Consider the following 21,959-nt stretch of genomic DNA (forward strand, 5'->3'; position numbering starts at 1 on the left):
CAAGTTGCGGTGGTCGGTCCAGACAATGAACGGAGTGGTGGCGCCCTCCAGCCAATGTCGCCACTCCTCCAAAGCCAACTTGACGGCGAGGAGCTCCCGATTACCGATGTCATAGTTCCTTTCTGAGGCTGACAAACGGCGAGAAAAGAAGGCGCACGGATGGAGACGATCGTCTTGGCGGCTACGTTGAGACAACACCGCCCCGACACCCACGTCCGAGGCGTCCACTTCGACCACGAACTGTCTGTCGGGATCGGGAACTCTGAGGATGGGAGCGGATGTGCACCTCCTCTTAAGCTCCTGAAATGCCTGTTCCGCCCGTTCTGTCCATTTGTATGGGGAGGCGGGGCTGGTAAGGGCGGTGAGTGGCGCGGCCACCGTGCTGTATCCACGGATAAAACGTCGATAAAAGTTCGCGAAACCTAAGAATTGTTGCAGCCGCTTGCGTGTCTCGGGAACAGGCCATGATGTGACCGCCTCCACCTTCCCAGGGTCCATTTCGATGGATCCCTCACGCACCACGTAGCCGAGGAATTTGACAGAGGGGGCGTGGAACTCGCACTTCTCTGCCTTCACGTAGAGCGAATTTTCTAGGAGGCGTCGCAGCCCCGCCCGAACATGCTTGATGTGCTCAGGAAGCGAGCGGGAGAAGATGAGGACGTCGTCCAAATAAACGAACACAAATTTGTCCAGCATGTCTCGTAACACGTCGTTTATCAGTGCCTGGAAAACTGCTGGGGCGTTGGTGAGCCCAAACGGAACCACCAAGTACTCGTAGTGTCCGCTCGGGGTGTTGAAAGCCGTCTTCCACTCGTCTCCCTCCCGGATGCGGATCAGGTGGTAGGCGTTGCGGAGATCCAGCTTGGTGAAGATGGTGGCACCCTGAAGGCTCTCAAAGGCGGAAGAAAGAAGAGGCAGAGGGCATCGGTTCTTTACGGTGATTGCGTTTATTCCCCGGTAGTCGATACACGGGCGGAGCGTGCCCTCCTTCTTCTTCACGAAGAAAACCCCCGCTCCCGCAGGTGAAGAGGACGGCCGTATGATGCCGGCTGCCAGGGACTCCCGGATGTACTCCTCCATAGCCCGGCGCTCAGGAGCGGACAGGGAGTAGACGCGCCCCTTGGGAGGGAAGGTGCCGGGCAACAGGTCGATGGCGCAATCGTAGGACCGGTGTGGAGGAAGAGAAGCGGCCCTGGCTTTACTAAAAACCTCCTTGAGTTCGTGATAAACTGCTGGGACATTGGAGATGTCGGGACTGTACCTGGGCGGGGCTCTGCCGAGTGGGCTGGTGGCCGCCTTCAGGCACACTCGATGGCAGCGTTCGCTCCACTGCCGTACAAACCCCACCTCCCAGTCCAGCACCGGGTTGTGCTGCCGCAACCAAGGGTGCCCCAGGATGAGCTGCTGTCCTGGGAGGGAAAGAAGAAAAAACTGGATGGTCTCGTGGTGATTGCCGGAGAGCAGTACCTTAACCGGTTCTGTCACGAAAGCCACCTCGCCAATCAGGCGGATCCCCCCGACGCCGCGTGAGCTCCGGCCTTTTAGCGGGCACCCCGCCACCCGATGGCCCCCCTCCCCACAGTAAAAACACAAGCCCAGCGAGAGGCGTCGACGGTGCTCCTCCGAGGAGACCCGAGCCCCTCCCAGATCCATGGGCTCGGCGGGTGGAGTGGTGGGCGGGTCCCCAGCAGACGGAGGAATGTGGCCACGCGGATTCCGCGGGGACCTCCTCTCCCGATCGCGCCGCCGCGTCCGGATCCGCCGGTCTACTCGGGCCGCCAAGTCCATCGCGCCCCTCAGGGTTCGCGGGCGATCGTAAGACACCAGTTCGTCCTTCATATAATCCGCGAGGCCGTTTAGGAACGTGCTAACGAGCGCTGGCGCGTTCCATCCGCTTCTGCCGGCCAACGTCTGGAATTTAAGGGCGTACTCCGCGACCGATCGGCTACCCTGACGCAGCGTCGCCAGTTCCTCGCCTCGGCGGCGGATCCCAGGTCGAACAGGAAGAGCAATTCCTCTGCGAAGGCGTCGAAGGAATCGCATGCCGGGGCCATCCGTTCATACTCTGCCAAACCCCATAGCCGCGCCTCGCCCGTGAGGTGGGTTAGAACGAAACCGACCTTGGCTGATTCTGACGCAAACGTGACGGGCTGGAGGCTGAACATTATGCGACAGTTGGTCACAAACGCCCTCACGTGCTTGGGATCGCCGTTGAACTTTTCGATGTTGCCGAGGCGGGGCTCCGGGACGTCCACGAGCCTCCTGGCCTCGGCAGACGGGCGGTGCGGGGGTGCCGTGACAGCCGGGGACGCAGCCACCGACAGTCTCTGGAGGGCTTGGGCCATCTCCTGCTGCTGCAGCTGTTGTTGCTGACCAACCTCGATCAGGTTCCGGATGTCGGCGGACAGGCTGCTGATGGCGGTCTCGGCTTGCTCCAGTCGGCCCAATGCCGTCTCGTCGTTCGCTGACTGCATCGTGTTGGCCAGTCTGTACTGTTAAGGATCGGACAGTACAGCCAAGTGCGTAACGACGGACTTTATTTGAAGGGGATGATGGGAACAGCTGGCGCTGGAGCGGCGATCGGGCTGGAGAGGACAACGGTTCTGCGAGGGTTTCGAGTAGTCAAGTGAGTCAATTCTCTCTGGGATTGATGAGCGAAGCAGCATCAAGGGACAGACTGGCACTCGGTTCTGCGCTTGCGGCGCTGATATAGCGCTGTCCATGAACCCGTGGCAGGTGATGGTGATTCCACTGACAGGGGGGGCGTGGTCCCGTCGCAGGTGGCACCAGCACGTGACAGAAAAGTACTTATTTTTAAAAACGATGAGTTGTACTTACCGTGTACGCTCTGGACGGTCCAGTTGCAAGCAGAAAATAAAAATATTTCTCTCGTTAGTCGTATGTTACCATCCGCTGTGTCTTTGTCAACATCGCCATTTTCCTACTTCCTGTTGCGAGCCACGCCCACGGATTTAAATTCCGGCGGAAGAGCCCGCCCATTGGCGTCGTTTTCGTGTATAGCAAATCCGATTGGTTGGGAAGGGGGCGCGGTTATGCAGCCAAGGGGTCCTGTGATCGGTGGGATGTAAAGTAGGCGTCGACGTCACGTCCGCGTCACGTGACCACGACGTGGCAGACGTCATATAGCAACCGCCGTTTTGTTTAGTAGACTTACAGTTGTTATGCATTGACATAATGGTGCACACTCCAAATGGATTTGAATAAATTAAATAATTCTTCTGCCCACTCCCTTTTAAACAAGTTAACGCTCCCCGCGGATTTGAATTCCGGCGGAAGTTTCGCCCATCGACGTCACGTCTGTCACGTGACCACAACGTGGCAGATGTCATATAGCAACCGCTGTTTTGTTTAGTAGATTTACAGTTGTTATGCATTGGCATAATGGTGTGCACTCAAAATAGATTTAAATAAATTAAATATTTCTTCTGCCCACTCCCTTTTAAACAAGTTAACTCTGCCCACGGATTCTAATTTCGGAGGAAGGTCCGTCCATTGATGTCTTGTCTGCGTCACTTGACCACGACGTAGCGACGTCATATAGTAACCGCTGTTTTGATCAGTAGACTTAGTTATTATGCGTTGACATAATGGCGCACTGGTTAGCATGTCCACCTCTTAAGCATGATGTTGCGGGTTCGACGCCTGATCAATGGAGTGAGCTGAAGTGCATGGCGCTGAAGATTTGAATCTTTGAAATGCCCTGAGGTCTGACATATCAGGCAGAATGGTTTGCCATCACGTTCAACAAAAAATAGAAACTTTCCCACTCTGATAAAAACGTCCTGTGTTCATCTACATATTTCCGTTTTGCTGTGCATCTTTTCCCTGCCATTTCGAGAGCCCAATTGACACTAATAGTTTACTGGAATGTGTTTGCCCATCCTACTTTGTGGAATTTCACCACATGCGCTTTAGACCAAAATACCAAATTGAACTCAAGTGAAGCCAACACGCACAACCCCCCCCCCCACACACACACACACACACAAATGTTGATATGAACATAAAAGGGCCGCATGAATCCAAGCAAAGAGCCGCATGCGGTTCAGGAATTGCGGCTTGGCCAAACCTGTACTATACAACTTTATTTGTATAAAATTTTCACAACAGCTGTCACACAAACAAAGCGGGAAAAAACGAAGACGTGCGTGTTCCGCCCACGCTGGATTTATTTGCACCTTTGAAAAGACACTGTATTGCCGCAGATGTGGCAAAGAGTACTTTTGGGCATCTGAGACGGAAGGATGTCCAAAGCATCACGTCACCTGCTCTGGTCGGCATGGTGGTGGGACGTTGAGGTCAACCGCTTTGGGGTTGGCTGAATCTTTGGTCGCAGGATGCCACACACTTGAAGACAGAAGCAGAAAAGCAGAGCTAAATGCAAAATGTACTCACCGGTGACTCCAATTTTTTCCCCCCCTGAAGAAATGGATGGACGGGTGGCCCCGGCTGGCCGGTGAGACTCTTGTTATTCTGACCCTTTTTAGTGCGCGTTTGGGGCAACAACCGTTTTTTGTGGCGCTCTCTTCTGGTTCAAGAGTGCCCTGCATGTGAATTTGCCTTTCCTGCCTTCTGATTGGATGAGCGCCGGTGTGACGCGGTGCCTCTGTCACCGTGGCGGGGGGTATACGTCGGCATCGGAGCGTCTGCCAACGTCTGAGAGAGACGAGTATCACAGTGTATCGGAGGTGTCGAGTGCGGTGCCGCTGGAGCTCACTCACCAGCTGGTGTTAGGGCCACAGAATGAAGGCCAAGGAGAAGAATAGAAAGAGAACCAGAAACTTCTCCTCCAATTGTTTGATTTGTCTCTTCTGAGCTTCGATGGATTCTTTCAGCTCTTTGTTCCTCTAGGACGGACAAATGGAAAGTGGCCTTCAAAAGCCAGTAAGCGTGCAAGTAAGTGCCGGGCTGGCTTTGGGCCCTTAACTGTTGCGCGCTGTGCAGCAGATCAATTCTCTCTTGGAGGATGCAAGCGTCGCGCTCCCTCAACTCGCACATCAGGGCTCGCTTCCATTGGTCCACGGCGCTCCTAAGCTCTTCTCTCTGATCCGCCGTCAGCACGTCATTCACGCCAGCGTGGCTGGCTTTTTCGCCGTCCGTGGCAGGGCAGTCCCGCTGCGGTAGCGCCTTGTACAACATGGCCTCCAGCTCCAGGATCCTCTGGGCCGCAATCCTCGTCCATCAGTGGTCCGGCGGGAGATTTGAGGGCGGCTTACCTTATGAGCCTGGTCCATGGAACGCTTCCTGAAGTCCAACTCTTCATCCAGGTAGCCCTTCTGCTTACAGAACATATCCTAGCACAGCTCAAAGTCAGAATTGTTGGGGCACATTGCCGGAGTTCCCCTTGGCTGATGTCGCGTGTTTGTCTACCTTCTCACTTTCAATGTCCAACATCTACTGTTGAAGTGCTGACTTGGTCACTTTGATGTATTCTAACCACTGAGGAAAGGCTGCTGTCACATAAGCAGAATGCGAGAGCGTGCGTGGACGTGCGCGTTACCTTCTCGGCTAGGGTGAGAAGGGTCCTGGCGTGAATCACGACCACCTGCTCCTCGTTGGTGAGATTCTGCAAGAGCCCAAAGGCACAGCGTCAACAAGCTTCTTTCAGCGCAAAGCCTTCCAAAAGTCACATTTGAGCCGCCGAGTCTCGTGGAGTGCGAACATAAGGAGTTCGACATACACTTACGGCGTTATCGCCCAGGATGTCCAGCTTCTTCATCAGATCACTGATGACGATGTCCGGGGGAAAGGCGCAAGGAGCAATGTAAGGTGTTCTGGGACCTCGGGTTAAGGTTAGGGTTGCGAGGGACGCCTTACGTACGCTCACGCCCTCGGCCTCGCAGTAGATCTGCAAAGGGCTGAGGCCGTCTGGGAAACGGACTTGCAGAAACTTCAAGACGGGGGAGCGCCACTCCCTCTCCTGAAAGGCAGAGGCATGCATCCGTCCGTCCGTCCGTCTGTCACATCTCTGGCCTCAACACGCTTGTGCGAGTCTTCCCACCTCCAGCTCCAGGATGCGGAACTCAAGCAGTTCGTTTTGGTCTCGGATATCCTGGATGTGCTCTTTCAGACGCGCTTCTTCCGCCTCCATCCGCCTGACCTGAAAAGACAGTCAGACCTCATCTGCGGGGCTTCCCGACGGGTGTGACGCCAAGCGACTCCGCCCAGCACCTTTCTTTCCGTCACCTTTTCGGCCAACTGCTGATTGCTCTGACGCAGCAGCTGCTTCTCCTCCACCCACTTGACATTCTAGAAGAGACAAACGCGTGGACAGCTTTGGAATGTTGTGTCATTTTCATCCACAAATTCTTTGGTTGACTGGAAAATGACATTTGCTTTTCTCCGCATTTTCCCAGCCACGTTCAGGAGGGGGGGGGGGGGGGGGGGGGGGGTTGGTCCAGTAATGCCAGACGAATGAGTGACTGAAGAATGTAGCTATTTTGTCTGAGAAAAAGGTGTGCTCATTGATGAGCTTACCTGTCCTTGTTGCTTCAGCGCTGACTCCAGATCTGCTACTCTGCTTTGATAGTGACCCATTTCTACCATCAGCTTTTCTCTGGTCTGAAAGGAGGAGGAGGGAGGCTCCTCCTCCTCCTTTCAGACCAGAGAACACCCGAGGCTGGGTGAGAACGGGGAGGCTGCGACCCGGCCGGGGGTTGCGGGAAGGGGCGCCACCTTGATCTCCTTCTCGGCGTCGTAGTCCCCTCCGCTGGTCTGGGCGAGCAGAGCGTAGGCTCGTTGCAGCGCTTGATATTCTTGCGTCAGCTGGCGGTAGCGAAGCTCCGCCTCCTCATGCACACACCAATGCAACACAGCACTAGTACCAGAATCAGTCAGACCGGCGACAAAGCACCCGCGACGCAAAGACGAGTCCGATTCCAGGCTGAAGAGGAATGTTTGGCGCCAATACGCTGGCAGAAATGGCGGGCTACCTCTTCGGGTTCCGTGTCGGGGGTTCTGTCGGTGTGAAAAGACAAGGACGATCCGTCCGAGTCCACCAACACGTCTTCGTCATAGCCGTAAAATGTTTCGATGACCTGCGGGCGCGGAAGCAAACATCTCTCTGAACAAACTGAAGCGACACCTCACGATGAATCGACGAGAGGAACGATAGCGAGAAAAAGGCCATTTCATCTTGCGCAACACCAAGCAGCCGCAAACAAACAGACTCACCTTGCAGGACCTCACGCTTTGTTCCTCCTCAGAGATTCTCGACGTCGGTATCGTAGCAGCAAATCTCTCTCCTGTCGACACAAATAATCCGCCTTTGAGATTCTTTGGATGCAAAGGGAACGAACGGCTCCGGCGCAGAAACAAACGCGACTCACAATGACATTTCTGACATGAGCTCCTGTCTCCAGAGCCTGAAAAACACGTCACCGGCGATGATTGGAGGGACGCTCGTCTTTTCCAAAAGTGACAACTACAGGGTGTGTCAGGGTTTTCCAGATTATCTTTATCGTATGATTATGTTGCTTTGACTTTGACTGCAACCTGTAATAAATAATATTATTTATCCCTTATTTATCCCTATCATAAGCGATAGCAACTTCCTACACAAAGTTGTAAAACACCCCTTGCTATGTTTTGACTAGAGGTCAAGGGCTTTCTCCATTCAATCCACGCTTACACCCACCCTGTTTCTCTTAATAAAAATGCTCGTGCAGGAGCCGAGAGTCAGACTTCATTCGTACAACGGATGGACTCTCCACCTGCAGGTGTCCAAAAGAACTTACTTGTCTCCCATGTGGTTCTTCCAAAATAAGTTGGAGCGAGCGCAACTCTAACAGGGTGCATTTTGCCGCTAGCTGCCTACGGACAATGACGTCGCGCTCGCGGCTAATGGTTGACGGGCTGAGCAGCCGGGCGAGTCCGTCGTTTTCAGCGCACAGCGAGTGGCAAAGGCGCTGACAAAACGGGAGCTTTGAGCTGCTGAAAACGGCAAAACAAGTCTAAAGCGTGTTCAAACGCGTGCGCACAATGCTCCTGCTTGAAAGGTCGGAATTTAAGGGGCCAATTTTTTGGATGGTGGCCGCCGGCCAAGCTTTGGACGGAAAAGGTTTCCTGGCGACAGCGAGCGAGCGCGGCGCTGCCGTACGTGCACCGAGTCGCCTGCCTGAAGACCTTGGACAAGTCGTCGATGATGTGCCGCTGCTCCACAACTTGAAGGAACTCCATTTCACCGTCCTGCTGGCCGCAACCGCGGTCCAGGTCATTGAGCGAACTAGGCCTTCTCTGTGGAACACAAATGCAGTGGACTCTGTTGGCACGCCGCCGTTGTCCACGTCGACTTACCAAGCTTGCCATCTCCTCGTTCTCCTGGGTGACAAAGCGCACTTTGTTTTCAAGGCGACACAGCACCAGCGAGAGTTCTTCATTCTTCCTGCTCAGGCGTTTGTTTTTGTACAGGAGTGGCAGAAACTGGCTTTCTGTTTCTCTCAGTCGCTTTAGCTGCAAGCATGAAGTGCAGGATGTGAAAGACGCACAACACGCGGGCCAGAACGTATCCATTCCTTTTGCATCGGTTTGAACGGAATCGTGGCATTGGCTCCCAATAAAAGACATCTACCAGGCAACCGACTCGCCGCGCCGCTCAACTAATAAGCAAGCGCAATGGGTGCCTCGCTGGATGGCGCGCATCAAAGGTAGCGCAAACCTTCAAGCGTGCCGTCAATAAATTACCAGTTCATCGCGCTCTTCAGAAAGCAGGGCGTTTCGATCCTCCAGTTTCCTGATGACTGCGCTGAGCTCAGCGATTTTCAGATGAAACCGTCGCGTGTCCCGATCCTCCTGAGACTGAAAACGCCCCGCAACACACACACACAACCACTCGTTCAAAGTTCAAAACTGTTTTTGTGCTACCTTCCTCCAGCAACGAACTAAGTCATGCGTACTGCAAGTGTGTGATGAGGTGGCTTACGCTATGAAGAGGATTGCTAGTAGCGGCGTTGACCCCACTTCCAGGGTAGTTTAGGCCCGCCCTTTGGGAATCCCTCAGGGCAGCGATCTGCTGCTCGGCAGCCTGAGTCTGCAGCTGAAGGCGGTGGACGTGGCCGGCCCCAGGGCTTTATCCAAAACACTAACCGCTCTGTCTTTCAGCTTGATCTCATCCATCTGGATGTACAAACGGGGAGCGTTCAGGCAGGCGGGCAAACTCATTTGCCAGAATTGTGACAAAAACAAAGAGAGCAACCGGCCAATTTTTTTCTTGAATCGACTAGAACACCTTTGCTGTGACAAAAGCGAAGCGAGCAACCGGACATTTTCTTCTTGTGAAATAGAATAGAATGCCTTAGGTGTCATTGCACTGCAGGTATACGACGAAATTGGGAACATAGCCATGCACCGCGCATCTGATCAGTCCTACAAGTCAGCGGATCTCCCTCTCGCAGTCTCTCTTGGTTCGGCTCAGCTCCTCCCGATGCTGGTGATGAGCCGATCGGAGCTCGTCCGCTCGGGACTGCCAGGCCTGCTGGGCCGCTGCCAGGGTTTCTTCCGCGCTCCTGGCGGAGGCGACACCGCTCGGTCTCCCAACACCGCCGCGTCTCCTCCACCTCCGCCAGCAAAGCGCCCCCGCTCCTCACCTGAGCAGACATTGCGCCACACCGGGCCGTTGAGACCGCAACGGAGCGCCGCGACGCTTACTGGGGACAAGCTACACAATACGGTAGCGGCCGCATCGGAGCCCGACGTGGCGTGCGGATAGTCAGACACGGATTGAGCGGATCACCTTGTCCATGGAGTCGTCCCTCAGGCTGAGGACCAAGGCATTCAGTCGCTGGATCTCTCCATCTTTGATTTTGATCACTCTCATCAGCTCCATTTCATACTGCCGCAGTAATGTCTCCCTGGTAACGGCTAACTCTTTCTGCTTCTCCTCATGGAGTTTGCTTTTGAGTTCCGTCATGGCGGCTGTTAGAGATTTGCTCACTCCAACTTATTTTGCAAGAACCACACGGGAGACAAGGCAAGTTCTTTTAGACACCTGCAGGTGGAGAGATCACTCGCTACAGGAATGAAATCTAAAAGTCTCCTCCCTGCAAGGGCATATTTATTAGGAAGAACAGAGTGGGGGTGAGAGTGGACAGGTTTGGTGAACCCCCGGCCTCTGATAAGATCAGACCAGGGGGTGTTTTACACTGTTGTGGGAAACAGAACAACTTTGATTGCTTCCCCTGCAGCTGGTCAATCAAGCAGAGGAAGCAACCACTTCATCTTACTCTGCATTGTGAGGGCAAGACAAGATTGATTTAATCATTATAGTCTACATTCCAACATAATCCTACGATAAAGATAACCTGGAAAACCCTAACATCTCCCTCCTGTTTTATCATATGATTATGTCACCCCAAACAACAAAGACAAGTAAGAAAAAAACATATATATATGTATAATGAAGAAAGAAGAACAGCAAAAATAAAAACAACAAACAATGATAGCAACACTTTCCAGTGAAGATGAGGCATTACCTCAATACCCCAGATCAACTTATTGTGTAAGCGAAAAACCTGCTGGCCAGATGTCATTAGCAGGAAAATTCTTACACGGCCCCGTTGCCACAGGCGACCAGAATGCTATCAATAAAAAAGAAAAAGAAAAACACAGAAACAGTACATCATTGTATCCATCACTTGCGAAGCATATTTGATGGTCAAATCAACAAGTTTCCGTAAAACATGCTCAACAGAACAGCATCTACGCAATCCACGTCTCATTATCATTATCACATCTGCCACGCCTAAGAAGTTGTATATGTGCTCGTGTTTTCGTCAGCTGATGATGTTCTAGTCTGTAGGTGTGTTCTGTCACACACACTGGCGCACACACTCGTGTCCAGTTGGCAGGCTGCATCGGACAACTCTGGTGACCACAAAACCACGATCCCTTCTGAACAGGCACGTGCACTCATAGGATGCAGGTGAGGCAGTGCTTCTGAAACTCTGGATGAAGTAGGTCCCGTCCGATGGTGCAGCCATGTCGGTAGTAGAGCCCTTACACCTTGAAAACGGCTCTCTCATCCTGGTGATGTCCAAAGCTCCCATCCAGTTTCCTCCTGGAGAGCAGTCGTCGTTAATGCAGACGTGGCTCTTGTTACCTTGGATGTAACATGTGTAATTCACTCCAGCTGGTCTCTCCGTGTAGGCCACTTGTGGTATTGTTCATCCTCTAACAGTCACATTGAGATTTGCCCAGAAGTGTTCATCATAGGCACCGTCTGCAAGTCCAGAGTGGGATGGGTCGGCATCACTGATTGTGACTGCTCGGCGTTGATATCCAACTCCTCCCATGGATGCCATACGTTTCGCTTCAGTGACATTCATTTCTCTGGCCTCCAAGCGAACTTGCGTGGAGGAAGGGGGGAGTTTCGAACACACATAGCATCCCTCCTGTGTGTGAGCTCTCACAGTGAACCTGACATACCGGTACCAAGTGTTGGTTTCGTATGGGTTTCTGGGGTCCCATGACCAGTCTTCAAAGTTCTCATCATGTGACCATCGTTTACCACGGGCAACATTGTCATTTGGTCTGTTCAGATGAGTCAATAGACCATAGCACGCTCCAACCACAACGCAGCAGAGGATCCATCTGGCATATGGAGCCCCGTTGCTACTAGGATAGCAGAGACACCGGGACATCCCCTCGCCTAGCGGAGTGGGGATCGATGAATTCTTCACCAACATTGAGACGCCTCACCCTAAACGATGGGGCCCCTTTGTAGTCAGCCTTCCCCACCACTCCGAATTAGGGGTCCAGCACTCTCTGCAACTTGCAGTGGCTGAGGTGAATCCAGCTGGGCCGTTGAGAAATTTTTACCGCCGTGGGAGTAGCAAGAAAAACTTGGAACGGTCCCTCCCACCGCGGGCTGGCCCAGTTCTTTCTTTTGATGACCTTGATGTAGACCCAGTCTCTTGGATTGATGGGGTTGTCGACCTGTGAGGAGGAAAGATCAGGCGGCAGTAAATTTGTCTTTGACACAGTTTGAGCGTCCTGATCATATAATCTGTCAAGGACTGCTCTTCATCTGTTGTTTGCAACTCTCGTAGTTCTTATCGTTCTTATGTTCCTGTTAGCCTGCAATTGTCCAATTCAAAAATGTTTTCTTTTAACTGTCTTTCTTTTGAACCTCTAAATCTCTCGTGTTGCTAACCTATCTACACCAGAATAAAAAAAATTACCACAGTATAACACCAAATGTATTCGAAAATTCATTGTCATAAAGTGTTGTATTATTACTATCTTCCACTATCTGTCCTACTCACTCCCTCCTTTTGAGGCTTGGCAACGCCCATGCCTCAGACCTTGACAAACTTTTTGGGAGAATGCGTTCTTTACTACATACGATTCCATCATCATTTAATTTGACTTTCTGTCCAAAACGCTTCTCAATTTCCCAGTTCACACATCTTCTACATGTGTTACTGGTTCTCCAGTTTTTTTTTTCTGTAGTTAATTATCAATCCAAAAGCTACGTGTTTCTTTCTAACATTCAACCTGCTCAAAATCACTCTTTCATCAAAGTCGCTCTACTAATTTTCCATAGTAGTCGCCAACAACTTCAACCATTCAACCTGTAATTTCTTTTCATTCAGGCTATCATTCATCAATGTTCATTTGCATCTCACACACAGTCTCCAAAAAGGAGTCTTTCTATCACATTGGTCCCAATTCATCCAAGCTCACCACACAACATTCATATATCATTTTCAACTCAGGTTTCCTGGTAGAACAATCCACCAATTCAAAAAAAACTTAACTAAAACAAATAATTGGCAAATTAATCTGAATTTTTTCTTTGTTTTTAAATTTGAAGAACTCAATCTCTCAGATTTAGCTTGCATTTAGAATTTTGTATAATCTTATAACACAACCAATCAATTATTCCTATTAAATGTAGCATTGCAAAATCTTAAATTCACAATTTAGCTTCTTCCAATTCCTGAAAGCATGTTCTGTCTTTTTTTTTTTCTTCGAATTTCTCATGTGGGCTCGACACTTAACATGCACTAGTGTGGATTAGTTTCTGCTTGCAAACAGATTTCTCTCTTTTTCCTCTCATTTTTATCTTTCAAAATCATTTCTGTTCTGCGGTGCAAATTGGATAGACCACAGTCTAGCAATTTTTTTTATACTAAAACTTTAGCCAATGTTCATCATTTTAACATATACGCACACACATGCACAGCTCTCGCACGCAAAAGGTAGTTCCCAGCACCAATGATTCGTCACAGGCTGGCCATTTCCTGTGGTCGATCATGAGCTGGTCCCTCCCATGCACACGAGGACAGCACATTCTAATTTTATTTATTTATTTTCTAGAAGCAAGTTGCATTTCTTTACCACTTGAACTCTCAACTTCCTTTCTACTCCATACTTTTTCTTCCACTTCGGCATATATTGCATACAATTAAGAAATCTACTCGCCATGTACTTCTCATCTCCGTCAAGAGGTAAAGATTTACCGTTTTTATTTCCCATCTTAATTCTAGTAGTTTTAGGTTTTACAATTTCTTTTTCTCAAAAATATTATTATTATTATTATTATTATTATTACTTATTTATTTCTTTGAGGATCCTCAATGCAGGTTTAAATTGACCTTTCAACAAATTACTAGCCTGTTTTATTGCCATGGATCAACGCTAGAACTGCTTCTTAGTCAATTTATCCTACCAGTCACACACTCAATCACACAAACTCCAGCGCTTTTTTAGGTCTATCCAGGGATGGGTGTAAAACCCTCCCAAACAGCTTTGGAAAAACGGACAAAAGAAAAAATCTACGCCCTTCTTCAATTAAGAAAAAGAAGCTCTGTTTTTCTTAGCCCGTTTCTTCCACTGGGACTTGAACCCAAGCTGTTCTTTGGCTTGGAAAAACATACAAAGAAAAATCTACGCCCTTCTTTGATTAACAAAAAAGAAGCTCCGTGTTTCTTAGCACGTTCCTTCCACTGGGACTTTAACCCAAGCCAGATCCCTCAGCTCGGAAAAACAGACCAAGAAGAGTCTACACACTTCTTCGATGAACGAAAAAGAAGCTCTGCCTTTCTTAGCCTGTTTCTTCCACTGGGACTTGAACCCAAGCTGGTTCCCGTGCACCTCTACGTGTTAGGCGTTTAACAACACAACACAACTTTAGGCCTTTAACTTACTTGTCCCCTGGTTCGTTGTACTGCCGGGTCCCGTCAATCCACCTCTGTCAGACGAAGGCAGACCTAAGATGCTGGCCCAGCGAAGAATTTCCTTCCCAGGTCTTTCTTTACCAGGTCCGGCTAATGGACGCTGGCCCGTCGACGGTGTACAGCGCGTCGTCCTCCGATGATGGGTATGAGGGTCCCGGGTTTCGGCACCAAAATGTTAGAGATTTGCTCACTCCAACTTATTTTGCAAGAACCACACGGGAGACAAGGCAAGTTCTTTTAGACACCTGCAGGTGGAGAGATCACTCGCTACAGGAATGAAATCTAAAAGTCTCCTCCCTGCAAGGGCATATTTATTAGGAAGAACAGAGTGGGGGTGAGAGTGGACAGGTTTGGTGAACCCCCGGCCTCTGATAAGATCAGAGCAGGGGGTGTTTTACACTGTTGTGGGAAACAGAACAACTTTGATTGCTTCCCCTGCAGCTGGTCAATCAAGCAGAGGAAGCAACCACTTCATCTTACTCTGCATTGTGAGGGCAAGACAAGATTGATTTAATCATTATAGTCTACATTCCAACATAATCCTACGATAAAGATAACCTGGAAAACCCTAACAGCGGCGGTGGCACGGTGGTGCTCCGCCCGCAGGTCCTGACTTCTCTCTCTCTCCAGACAGCTGACCTGACATGACTTAGACTTAGACAAACTTTATTGTCATCTTGTCTGCACATGGTGCATACAAAACGAAATTTCGTTGCATACGTCTTACAACAAAGTAGTGATATTGCAGTTGAATAGAAGTAACATATCCTATGAAAATATATTGTCAAACGCACCTCTTTCAATAAGATGCCCCCGGCTTCCCGGTAACGGGTTTGTCTTAGCCGGGTTCGGAGATTCGTCCGTAATCTAACCACCCGAGTTAAATTAACTCCACCGGAATCAATCTAATTTCTGTACGACGCCAATCCCTCTCAAGTCACCCGAAGCTCGAGCCGAGTAACTCAATTCGAGGCAAGACTTCGAAGTGACCGCATCGTATTGATGGCTCCCCGCTAATGTTTGAAGTTCTTATTATGTTACGGATATTTTTAGATGTCTTTGTTAAGACCTCAGGGATTTGTTTGTATAGCGCACCCAAGCACTAGTTTTGCCGAAGTAAATGTTGATATGGGTCCGTTCCACTTGGTCGCTCATGCAGCGAGCCGACCAACTTGTTTATTCGAAAGAGAATCGAATTAATAAAAGTGTGACAATAATAGCATTTAAGAAGAAAATTAATGCACTTTATATTATTAATTCTAACTTCTTATATGTAAATCTAGCACTTAACTGTCGGAGTGCTTCACCCCACTTGATTGCTTTAAAAAGAGTAACAACTTTCTTAAAACGAATAAAAATGTCTTACTCTATTTAGATTTGCCCAGTAATTAAGTTGGAAGGCAAGTCTATTTTTCGATCGTGTCCTGTTTAACTTTTGACGCGGCCCGACAAATTTAGGAACTGGGCCGCGCCCGACCGACAATCGAAATACTTTTATCCTTCACCAATTCTAATAATATATTTTAACTATTGTCGTTATTTTATTTAGAGGAAGTAAATTTTCAAACGAATTCACTTTTAACGAAATTCACTCTTCCCTTAAATATCTACGAAAGTTATTTAATTCTCTAACATGTTCGGAGTTACGTTTTACGCGGCCCGTCAAAAGGGGGAACGGGCCTGCGCCCTTCAAATAATTAAATTACTTTCAACAGAGGCGCAAAGGCGCTGACAAAACGGGAGCTTTGAGCTGCTGAAAACGGCAAAACAAGTCTAAAGCGTGTTCAAACGCGTGCGCACAATGCTCCTGCTTGAAAGGTCGGAATTTAAGGGGCCAATTTTTTGGATGGCGGCCGCCGGCCAAGCTTTGGACGGAAAAGGTTTCCTGGCGACAGCGAGCGAGCGCGGCGCAGCCGTACGTGCACCGAGTCGCCTGCCTGAAGACCTTGGACAAATCGTCGATGATGTGCCGCTGCTCCACAACTTGAAGGAACTCCATTTCACCGTCCTGCTGGCCGCAACCGCGGTCCAGGTCATTGAGCGAACTAGGCCTTCTCTGTGGAACACAAATGCAGTGGACTCTGTTGGCACGCCGCCGTTGTTCACGTCGACTTACCAAGCTTGCCATCTCCTCGTTCTCCTGGGTGACAAAGCGCACTTTGTTTTCAAGGCGACACAGCACCAGCGAGAGTTCTTCATTCTTCCTGCTCAGGCGTTTGTTTTTGCACAGGAGTGGCAGAAACTGGCTTTCTGTTTCTCTCAGTCGCTTTAGCTGCAAGCATGAAGTGCAGGATGTGAAAGACGCACAACACGCGGGCCAGAACGTATCCATTCCTTTTGCATCGGTTTGAACGGAATCGTGGCATTGGCTCCCAATAAAAGACATCTACCAGGCAACCGACTCGCCGCGCCGCTCAACTAATAAGCAAGCGCAATGGGTGCCTCGCTGGATGGCGCGCATCAAACGTAGCGCAAACCTTCAAGCGTGCCGTCAATAAATTACCAGTTCATCGCGCTCTTCAGAAAGCAGGGCGTTTCGATCCTCCAGTTTCCTGATGACTGCGCTGAGCTCAGCGATTTTCAGATGAAACCGTCGCGTGTCCCGATCCTCCTGAGACTGAAAACGCCCCGCAACACACACACACAACCACTCGTTCAAAGTTCAAAACTGTTTTTGTGCTACCTTCCCCCAGCAACGAACTAAGTCATGCGTACTGCAAGTGTGTGATGAGGTGGCTTACGCTATGAAGAGGATTGCTAGTAGCGGCGTTGACCCCACTTCCAGGGTAGTTTAGGCCCGCCCTTTGGGAATCCCTCAGGGCAGCGATCTGCTGCTCGGCAGCCTGAGTCTGCAGCTGAAGGCGGTGGACGTGGCCGGCCCCAGGGCTTTATCCAAAACACTAACCGCTCTGTCTTTCAGCTTGATCTCATCCATCTGGATGTACAAACGGGGAGCGTTCAGGCAGGCGGGCAAACTCATTTGCCAGAATTGTGACAAAAACAAAGAGAGCAACCGGCCAATTTTTTTCTTGAATCGACTAGAACACCTTTGCTGTGACAAAAGCGAAGCGAGCAACCGGACATTTTCTTCTTGTGAAATAGAATAGAATGCCTTAGGTGTCATTGCACTGCAGGTATACGACGAAATTGGGAACATAGCCACGCACCGCGCATCTGATCAGTCCTACCAGTCAGCGGATCTCCCTCTCGCAGTCTCTCATGGTTCGGCTCAGCTCCTCCCGATGCTGGTGATGAGCCGATCGGAGCTCGTCCGCTCGGGACTGCCAGGCCTGCTGGGCCGCTGCCAGGGTTTCTTCCGCGCTCCCGGTGGAGGCGACACCGCTCGGTCTCCCAACACCGCCGCGTCTCCTCCACCTCCGCCAGCAAAGCGCCCCCGCTCCTCACCTGAGCAGACATTGCGCCACACCGGGCCGTTGAGACCGCAACGGAGCGCCGCTTACTTGGGACAAGCTACACAATACGGTAACGGCCGCATCGGAGCCCGACGTGGCGTGCGGATAGTCAGACACGGATTGAGCGGATCACCTTGTCCATGGAGTCGTCCCTCAGGCTGAGGACCAAGGCATTCAGTCGCTGGATCTCTCCATCTTTGATTTTGATCACTCTCATCAGCTCCATTTCATACTGCCGCAGTAATGTCTCCCTGGTAACGGCTAACTCTTTCTGCTTCTCCTCATGGAGTTTGCTTTTGAGTTCCGTCATAGCGGCGGTGGCACGGTGGTGCTCCGCCCGCAGGTCCTGACTTCTCTCTCTCTCCAGACAGCTGACCTGACATGACTTAGACTTAGACAAACTTTATTGTCATCTTGTCTGCACACGGTGCATACAAAACGAAATTTCGTTGCATACGTCTTACAACAAAGTAGTGATATTGCAGTTGAATAGAAGTAACATATCCTATGAAAATATATTGTCAAACGCATCTCTTTCAATAAGGTGCCCCCGGCTTCCCGGTAACGGGTTTGTCTTAGCCGGGTTCGGAGATTCGTCCGTAATCTAACCACCCGAGTTAAATTAACTCCACCGGAATCAATCTAATTTCTGTACGACGCCAATCCCTCTCAAGTCACCCGAAGCTCGAGCCGAGTAACTCAATTCGAGGCAAGACTTCGAAGTGACCGCATCGTATTGATGGCTCCCCGCTAATGTTTGAAGTTCTTATGATGTTACGGATATTTTTAGATGTCTTTGTTAAGGCCTCAGGGATTCGTTTTTATAGCGCACCCAAGCACTAGTTTTGCCGAAGTAAATGTTGATATGGATCCGTTCCACTTGGTCGCTCATGCAGCGAGCCGACCAACTTGTTTATTCAAAAGAGAATCGAATTAATAAAAGTGTGACAATAATAGCATTTAAGAAGAAAATTAATGCACTTTATATTATTAATTCTAACTTCTTATATGTAAATCTAGCACTTAACTGTCGGAGTGCTTCACCCCACTTGATTGCTTTAAAAAGAGTAACAACTTTCTTAAAACGAATAAAAATGTCTTACTCTATTTAGATTTGCCCAGTAATTAAGTTGGAAGGCAAGTCTATTTTTCGATCGTGTCCTGTTTAACTTTTGACGCGGCCCGACAAATTTAGGAACTGGGCCGCGCCCTACCGACAATCGAAATACTTTTATCCTTCACCAATTCGAATAATCTATTTTAACCATCGTCGTTATTTTATTTAGAGGAAGTAAATTTTCAAACGAATTCACTTTTAACGAAATTCACTCTTCCCTTAAATATCTACGAAAGTTATTTAATTCTCTAACATGTTCGGAGTTACGTTTTACGCGGCCCGTCAAAAGGGGGAACGGGCCTGCGCCCTTCAAATAATTAAATTACTTTCAGTTCTACACCAAACTAATAATCCAATTTAAACACTTCCGTTAATTTATTCAGACGAAGCAAACTTTCAAACGAATTGAAATTCACTCATGTCTCAAATAACTACGAAAGTTATTCAATTCTCTACAATTGTCTGATGTTACTTTTATTTATTACGGTCCTATGTTATACCATAATAACTGTTAGAGATTTGCTCACTCCAACTTATTTTGCAAGAACCAAACAGGAGACAGGCAAGTTCTTTTAGACACCTGCAGGTGGAGAGTCCATTCGTCGCTGTCTGAACAGCGATGATCGAATGAAGTCTAAAAGTCTCCTCCCTGCAAGGGCATATTTATTAGGAGGAACAGAGTGGGGGTGGGAGTGGACAGGTTTGGTGAACCCCCGGCCTCTGATAAGATCAGAGCAGGGGGTGTTTTACACTGTTGTGGGAAACAGAACAACTTTGATTGCTTCCCCTGCAGCTGGTCAATCAAGCAGAGGAAGCAACCACTTCATCTTACTCTGCATTGTGAGGGCAAGACGTGATTGATTTAATCATTGCATTGTGAGGGCAAGACAAGATTGATTTAATCATTACAGTCTACATTCCAACATAATCCTACGATAAAGATAACCTGGAAAACCCTAACAGCGTGCTTCACCCCACTTGATTGCTTTAAAAAGAATAACAACTTTCTTAAAACGAATAAAAATGTCTTACTCTATTTAGATTTGCCCAGTAATTAATTTGGAAGGCAAGTCTATTTTTCGATCGTGTCCTGTTTAAATTTTGACGCGGCCCGACAAAATTAAGAACTGGGCCGCGCCCGACAGACAATCGAAATACTTTTATCCTTCACCAACTCAAATGATCTATTTTAACCATCGTCGTTATTTTATTTAGAGGAAGTAAATTTTCAAACGAATTCACTTTTGACGAAATTCACTCTTCCCTTAAATATCTACGAAAGTTATTTAATTCTCTAACATGTTCGGAGTTACTTTTTACGCGGCCCGTCAAAAGGGGAAACGGGCCTGCGCCCTTCAAATAATTAAATTACTTTCAGTTCTACACCAAACCGATAATCCGATTCAAACACTTCCGTTAATTTATTCAGACGAAGCAAACTTTCAAACGGATTGAAATTCACTCGTGTCTCAAATAACTACGAAAGTTATTCAATTCTCTAAAATTGTCTGATGTTACTTTTATTTATTACGGTCCTATGTTATACCATAATAACCCCCCGCACATTAATCAAATTGTCAAATCAACCCCGAACCATCGATTGTACATTCAGTACAAATCAGCGCACAACAAAGTAGATGAATATACACAACACATTTATTGAAGAAACATGAAATAGAATTACAAATCTTAATCACTCCAGAAACCGAACAATTTCACCCACTGGTACCCGTGTTAATAAAATCATTCAATCCCAGAACAATTCGATTGCAAAACACAGTTCATGAAAGAGGGAATCAATTTTTAGCCAAGCAAAGAAATCAAGAAGTAAAAATCACATTTGTGCTTCTCCAAACAATTTATGTCACGCCACTATTCTCATAGTGACGGGTCCCTTGATCGAATTGACTAACAATATTGCTTTAAGCTGTTACAGAATACATTTTTAGCCAAGCAAAGAAATCAAAAAGTAAAAATCACATTTGTGCGTCCATGCGTGACTCACAATCCGACACCGTGTTCCTGTTTTATTTCTATTTTAACTTGCTTAGCTTATTTTGGCCCCTTTTTTGGTCTCATGTTTTGGTCTGGCGCCATCTTTTGGACAAATTTGGAATTTCAGCTCTGCCAATTTATTCCTGTGAACAATCCATATTTTACCATTTGCACCATCTCTTCCCCCCATGTTACATGACAGTAGAAATGGGTCACTATCAAAGCAGAGTAGCAGATCTGGAGTCAGCGCTGAAGCAACAAGGACAGGTAAGCTTATCAATGAGCACACCTTTTTCTCAGACAAAATAGCTACATTCTTCAGTCACTCATTCGTCTGGCATTACTGGACCAACCCCCCCCCCCCCCCTGAACGTGGCTGGGAAAATGTGGAGAAAAGCAAATGTCATTTTCCAGTCAACCAAAGAATTTGTGGATGAAAATGACACAACATTCCAAAGCTGTCCACGCGTTTGTCTCTTCTAGAATGTCAAGTGGGTGGAGGAGAAGCAGCTGCTGCGTCAGAGCAATCAGCAGTTGGCCGAAAAGGTGACGGAAAGAAAGGCGCTGGGCGGAGTCGCTTGGCGTCACACCCGTCCGGAAGCCCCGCAGATGAGGTCTGACTGTCTTTTCAGGTCAGGCGGATGGAGGCGGAAGAAGCGCGTCTGAAAGAGCACATCCAGGATATCCGAGACCAAAACGAACTGCTTGAGTTCCGCATCCTGGAGCTGGAGGTGGGAAGACTCGCACAAGCGTGTTGAGGCCAGAGATGTGACGGACGGACGGACGGACGGACGGATGCATGCCTCTGCCTTTCAGGAGAGGGAGTGGCGCTCCCCCGTCTTGAAGTTTCTGCAAGTCCGTTTCCCAGACGGCCTCAGCCCTTTGCAGATCTACTGCGAGGCCGACGGCGTGAGCGTACGTAAGGCGTCCCTCGCAACCCTAACCTTAACCTGAGGTCCCAGAACACCTTACATTGCTCCTTGCGCCTTTCCCCAGGACATCGTCATCAGTGATCTGATGAAGAAGCTGGACATCCTGGGCGATAACGCCGTAAGTGTATGTCGAACTCCTTATGTTCGCACTCCACGAGACTCGGCGGCTCAAATGTGACTTTTGGAAGGCTTTGCGCTGAAAGAACCTTGTTGACGCTGTGCCTTTGGGCTCTTGCAGAATCTCACCAACGAGGAGCAGGTGGTCGTGATCCACGCCAGGACCCTTCCCACCCTAGCCGAGAAG

The sequence above is a fragment of the Syngnathus scovelli genome, chromosome 1 (assembly GCF_024217435.2).
Source record: "Syngnathus scovelli strain Florida chromosome 1, RoL_Ssco_1.2, whole genome shotgun sequence".
In the NCBI taxonomy this organism is placed as follows: domain Eukaryota; kingdom Metazoa; phylum Chordata; class Actinopteri; order Syngnathiformes; family Syngnathidae; genus Syngnathus; species Syngnathus scovelli.